Genomic DNA, 6,000 nt, shown 5'->3' with positions numbered 1-6,000 from the left:
CTGCCATCATTCATATCTTCGTGGTGAATGGGGTTAGGGTTGGAAATTGAGGAAATGCAGCTTAAACCTAATTAGAGGGCAGTGTTTCATGTTTACATTACATTACATCCAAACAATCTCCGAAACATGCAATTAAAATGAATTAGTATGGCATCTAGATGGATTTTCTACCTCCCAGGAGGCCATTGGTTTCCATACATTTCAGTGCAGTAACTTGCAGTAGACACAAAAAGATATGTGGTCTACAATTGATATCAGAGATGTTTTAAGATATAACAAAGCAAAAACAAGCATTTAAACTGCCAGTCGGACAAAATTAGACATTTTTCCCATCAAATATTAAAAGACTCACATCAGACATCTATAACATGCAAAGAGGCTATAAAAATGTCTAGAAGGGATGCATTGGGTTTAACCTTGACCTGGCTCTTTAAAGAATGTATTTCAAGTGTTTTAACAAGACACACATATTTAATCTCTCCACTGGCATCACAGCTGGCCTGGCAGATCAGCAGCTCCTCTCATCTGTGGGCATGAGCATGTTCACACACTCAGGAACATGCATGCTAGGTTTTATAGAGGAAATTGCATTTATGGTTTAGTATCATGCCATTCTGTATTTTATCTCAGTCTTGCTGAATGTCTGCTTTTGCAGATGTGCATATTTGTGTGTATATACAGTAGGGTTTTGTATGTTTCGTGGTGGTGTTGGTGGGAGGGCTACTGTATGTCCACTGTCTGACATAAAGCAGACAGGTTGAGTGTTTTATGCTCTTTGCAGAGGAGCCCGAAGGTCTCCATCCCAGCTCCTCCTACTTACTTAAAACAGCTGTACTATTGTAAGTGCCCTCAAGCTGTTTGAAGGGTTTGGCAGTAAACAATCCATTTAACACAGAGCCACAGAGTGGTGGTCCTAATATGGAGCTGTTTCACTCAGTGTTGACCCTTTGGAAAGGAGAGGAGAGGAGAAGAGAAAGGAAGAGAAGATAGAAAACAAAAAGGAGAGGAATGAGAAGAAGAACAGAGGAGAAGGCAGTGGCTGTGTAAATTAGTAGGGATGTCCTCTGGCACCATAAAATTACACAGAATACCCCTTACTGGTAGATGGAACTATTTCTTTGGGAGCTGTTTTGTATCAGTGAGACCGAATGGTTCATGTTAGCAACAAGTGGTAGAGAGTATCCAGTCACTTTGGGAATCTTCAGTGCTTCATAAGTAAATATACAGATGAACCACACTGCAAAACAATATCACAAAATTGAACTCTAACATGAGGCTTGAAGCTCAAATCTGATCTAGTTAAAGAAATGTCAAAGAAATCAAACTGCACAATAGCTAATTAAATAATTCTAATTATAAATTTGAAATGATTTATGAGTCGACAGCCATGGTATAATGGTGGTGAACGGTTGTAATGTTTACCATGTGCCTTATTTTACAAACTACAGCTCATGTGAATGCCATTAGTTTTGCAGATATTTGGTCATGAACCAAAATATTGAACAAACTGAAATTTTGACCCGATGATGGTGTGAGATGAAAAATGAAAGGACCGCCAAATGTACTATGGCAATTTACCAGAAGGGGACATGAATGAGATATCCTGCTGAAGCAGTGATCAAAGGCAGATGTTGGAGGTGGATCAATGCCATTTGGGAACAAAACCTGTTAAAATGTACATCTCAGAGGCTCTTCAGTCTGCCCAGAAGAGATGACAGCACACATAACCAGACAGAGAAGCACACAGGTGTTGATGGTGGTGTTTTGCCGTCATGCCACCCAGATGTCCAATGTTCGCAGCACATCCTGCAGGAGGTTCACTGGTTTCAACAGAGGGGACCCGTGCAGGGTTGCAGCCCTCCTACATGTGTGTGTGTGAGAGAGAGAGTGTGTAATGCTAAACCAGACACAGCCTGAATCCGTTGAGAATCAGTTTTACTCTGCTCACACTCTCCCTGCCTCTCTCTTCACACTTCACTCAGTGCAATACAGCTGAGTGGGTGAAAAGCAAGGGGGTGAGGAAGAGAGAGGCACTATAAAGCGGTAGTCAATCACTCAGTGCAGATAGAGAGAGAGAGAGAGAGAGGGAGGGAGAGAGAGAGAGAGAGCGAGAGAGAGAGAGAGAGAGATTGGAGAAGCAGCCAGTCGTTTTTCCCTCAGTCCTGGCTCTTACTTTACAGGCAGCCAGGCAGATTTTCTTGGCTTGGACGCAGCGCTCATGACAGGATTAGGAGCCGGGGACGTGGGACCAACCGGAGAACTGCAGGTCCTAGTGGAAGAGCCCGAGCCAGATTCTGTCCCTGCACAGGTAGGACTGAAACCTTCTCATCTGATGGACTAAAGTACAACAGTTCCATCTATCTACAAAAGATTATTCAAATGAAAGAAACAGCAAATCCCTTATCCTTCCTGTGACAATACTGAGTATTGCAAGAACAACTCTGGCAAGTATGGTTTGGCACCAAAGTTCCTTGGTGATAAAAATCCGATTCCCAGAAGGCTAGGAAAAGATTACATCATATTATTTTGATCTTGCTATGAAGAGGTTATAAGGTTGCAGAATGTGCTGTAATAAAATCCACCAAAGGATTATTTCTGCCTTTTGAAAAAATTCTTTCTTGAAAGTTTTATTTATGACTTCCCCACTTTTCTGACTCCTTTGTTCCATAGACATTATAGGCATGCACTCAGTCCAATGTATAGACACAAAGAGTGAATACAAGTAGGTCATGTAAAACTTGCTAAGTGACAGAACATATGGGGTTTTATTTTATTTACTGCTCGTATGTCTTTTGGACAAGCATGATGGCACTGCAAAGCTGTGCTTGCACACACGTACAGTATATGTATGACAGAACTGAGCTACAAGATAGGAGACTTATTTGCAAAATGTGTAGTACCTTATTAACTCATCACATACATGGACTATTTGGCACTTATCTCTTAAAGATGCATAACAGATTTTTTGTTATAAACTATGTTGAAGTTGAATATTGATAGAGTACAGTAGTTGAGGAATTGCTGAAGTAAGCTTTTGGAGTTATTTGACCGTCACATTGATCCTGATTTCATCTCAAAGGTACATACATTCTGCAGCATAAAAAACATTCAATTGCTAATTTTAGATGCTTCGTTACCGCTGTTGTTATGTAACTGTCTGGTGGCTCTGTGCACCATAACTCACACAGCCATTATGAGGTATTCAGCTCCCTGTATGTAGCGCAATGGAGTTAGGCAGCACTTCTGCCAGAGACAGGGGTTACTTTACCCACTTGGACCCTCTTTTCACTGTAATAAACTCTGGATAACTATGTTCACCAAATGACTCATGTTCACTGAATGCCCAGCCAGCTTTTCATCAGGTCAGAAAAAAAGAAAGAAAGAAAGCCTTAAGGGGAGAATTTGATGTCAGCTGTGTGGAAGCCAGGAACAGCAGAGTGTGTGTACAAACTGTGTGTATGCTTATTGCTTGTTAAGGCATCTGTATATACGTGTGTGCAGCTATATGTACATCTGCCCACAGAAGTGTGAGTTTCATTTAAATTCCTAGGACTCACGCGGAGCAGAGTGGAGTAACGTGTGGCTTCACTCTGAAATCCTGCGGTGTAAAAAGGGAAAGAAAAAAAAAGCTTGACTTGCAAGTTTACTCTGATTACAAAGTGCATGGGTCCCTTTTACTTAAATTTCTGCTGTTTCAGCTTGCTGCAGTTATGTTTAAATGGAACACTTTGTAGTCAGAGGAGTGAGTGTGTGAGTGGGAGGATTAGGCTTGCCTGTATGTGTGTGCATGTGTGTATGTATTTAATTTGTGTCTGCCGCCAATCCAAGCCAATCAAAATATCTGGCTTGCGAGGGAGGACGTCGTGTGTGTGTGTTTGTGCAAACTCTGTGGCACATCCCTTGAGAGTTTTTATAACTCCCCAATTCTAATGAAATTTGTAAGAATTTGTAGAACAGATACAGAGAACAATATAAAACTGAAAACAGTAGGATATTGCAAAAACAATAAAATGAAATTGCATGTGCATGTGTGTATGTATTTAATTTGTGGCTGCTGCCAATCCAAGACAACCAAAATAGCTGACTCTTGGGAGAAGAGGTTGAGTGTGTGTTTGTTTGTGTTAGCTCTGTGGCACATCTTTGTTGAGTTTTTTAACTCCCCAATTCCAATGAAATGTGTAAGAATTTATAGAACAGAGGAGAACAGAGTAGATTATTGCATAACAATGAAATGAATTGCTTCCCCATCTCTTTATTTTCTTATTTATAAACCTGGTTTAAGTTAATAAACCTGAAGCATTTCAGCACTAAAGTAATCCTGTGTTTAATGTTTTATAATGGCGCTGAGTGTTCTGCTGTTAGCAGTTTCAGAACATGATTAGATGCAGACAAGAATGGGGGGTCCACACTGATGCCTGCATAAAGTCAACTAAAAGCTGGCTGGAAAGATACGTACATAGGAGTTACATGGGACATTGACCTTTTTGTCAGTTGCTATTCCTGCGGTTTTGTTTGGACTCCAGAGAATAAGACCAAACTGGAAGACATGCATATAGGACACACAAATGCACAGCGTTTGGTTTGTTTCCAACTGAAAGGTTCTCTATTTCTCATGTTTGTCCTTTTTGAGTTCACCACCTCTGACCCGCTTTGACCAAAAAAAACCTCAAGTGTTATTTTCTCTCTACTCCTCATGCCTCTCCTGTTCTGCAGAAGTGAACTGGTCTGGTTTCAATTAGGCTCTCAGGGATGTGTGAGGGTTCTCTCTCTTGCTTGCTCTCCCCACATACACAGTCTCATCCTCTAGTTTAGGATTTAAAGGTTTGTGGTCAGACCATTTCACCCCCATTCTCTTTAAATTCTCATAGTCTGTGCTGTCACTCTTTCCTTGTACTAATCTCTGTCTGGGATACAGCTGGATGGCGGGGTTGTTACACACACACACACACACACACACACACACACACACGTCAGATCCACGGTCACCACTACTTGCCTAACTCTAACCTTAACCTAATCCAAAACCTAACCACTGACCCAAAAGTCATCTTTTTCCCCAAATGAGGACATGGCTTTTGTCCTCAGTTGGACACGCTGTCCCCAATTAAGTGGTCTTCAGTCTTAAATTTGTCATCAAATGTAACCTAGGACAGACCACACACACACACACACACACACACACACACACACACACACACACACACACACACACACACACACACACACACACACACACACACACACACACACACACACACACACACAGGAAACTCAGCCTGACGGAAACAAAGTAAAGTCAACTTAATTGAGAGGCCAGCTGGCAGTGGAAATAAAAAAGGAAGTGGATATTGGTATGGATTTCTCCATTTCTCCACTTATTGTCGGTATGCGATTAGTGCACATACACATTGCATCAAGTTCAAATTGTTTCAAAATGAAGGAGCGTTTTTGCAGGTGATATGCCAATCCTTCCCATGGTCTGGGTTAAAATGGCTAGGGATAGCCACAAAAATCACTTGGTTAGAGACAGATCATCATTTGAGTTGGATCGGTAAAATGCAGTAAAAATGTCCTGTGTAAGAGACCAAACATCTGAAGTAAGGGTAACAAATGTCCGGCTGGTGGTCTACATGAGGTCCAGCAATTAGTTCCAGACACCCATTAAGTATCAATAGAACAAACAACTATTGGCATGGAAAACCTATCCGGACCAACAGCCTATGGACCACGGGCACAGAATGCCATTCCGTGTCAATAGTCAGTAAATTATTGCACCTGTTCTGCAGCTGTAGCTGATTTCATAAAAAAAACTCCTCACCTTTAAGCTTGTTCTTGTTCTCTAGCTCTCTGTCACAGTTTTTTCTGTATTGACAGATACAAAACACAGACTTACTGACCAACTGACTTTCTGCCAGCCCCTGCCTCTCCCTTCAAATAAATCCTTGGATGGAAGCTGAATTTTTCAGATGTTTCTATTGAGGAGAAAAGGCATTTTCGGTC

This window comes from Scomber scombrus, chromosome 22 (assembly GCF_963691925.1).
Source record: "Scomber scombrus chromosome 22, fScoSco1.1, whole genome shotgun sequence".
Lineage (NCBI taxonomy): Eukaryota > Metazoa > Chordata > Actinopteri > Scombriformes > Scombridae > Scomber > Scomber scombrus.
Note: the sequence above shows the minus strand (reverse complement) of the source record.